Below are 1,136 nucleotides of genomic sequence, written 5' to 3' on the forward strand. Positions count from 1 at the left end.
TCAAATACCATGGTCAGGCAGGTCAGCATATGAGGGATCTTGTAAAATGCAATAACTAACGAGATTCATTTATCTACTCTTTTCAGGAGATATTTTAACGTAAATGATATATTGCTCTTCTAATAAACTATTTGACAGACTAATGCGAATGTGCGCGTAGCCTTTGGCAAGTATGTTATTGAAAAAAATCTCACCAAAGTTCCTACAAAGACATTAGAGAAAGCAGGAAGGAGGAAACTTAACACCAGACCTACTCCATCAACAGTATCTTTCTAAAAGCAAGGCTTAGCCTAACATTATTTCAGAGATTTTCATATTTGTTACTGAAGCCAATAAATTCGTGCAAGTAGCGAGTCTTATCAAGATATCACTGACCCCTGACCTTTTTTCTTCTTTATCTTTGTGTAGTTATCAGCAGAAGACGTGTTTGTGCAGTCGCAAGGGCCTCGCAACTGGCGAATGGATGTAACCTCCCAAATATGATTTGACTAAATATTTCAGGCAAAATGGTTTCGATATTTCATGAAACCAAAATCAATGTGTTTGCATGGCGAAATACATCCCATAGGAAGCTGTATCTGTTATGAATATCGCGACCTTTGAAATATGTGATAAAATAAATAGTTTTATATAGTCATTATCAGAAAATGGCATTTGAATGTTGCATTTCCTTTCCTGCAACGCAACACATTTCTGAACGTTGACGCCTGCATCAGTTATCTAACGCCATCAACTGTTATCGTCCCCAAGAGCCTGTCTAAATGTCAGGGATCACAAGATTAAATATTTACAAAAGGATAAATTTACTATGTACCATAAGTACATACCTTCCTTACTTTATTGACAAGAAATGAATATCATTCAAGGATATTGCAATGGTGAATGTACAAATATACCTTATTGGGTACAATGGCTACAAGATAAGGTAACTTAATATAGTACATCTCCAGATAAATCCTCTTCTGATTAGCTGTCCATAATATTCAAAGGATTGATAATTGGTAACCGACGATGCCTTTAGGTAGAAATAGGTAATCACACCTCAAAAGAACTATAAATCTTCCCTGAGACACGTGTGCACATTTGGGCGGCTTTTTTCATTTGAAACTGAGAAAGCCGCGCTTGACTCGAACCTG

Source organism: Penaeus monodon, chromosome 33 (assembly GCF_015228065.2).
Source record: "Penaeus monodon isolate SGIC_2016 chromosome 33, NSTDA_Pmon_1, whole genome shotgun sequence".
In the NCBI taxonomy this organism is placed as follows: domain Eukaryota; kingdom Metazoa; phylum Arthropoda; class Malacostraca; order Decapoda; family Penaeidae; genus Penaeus; species Penaeus monodon.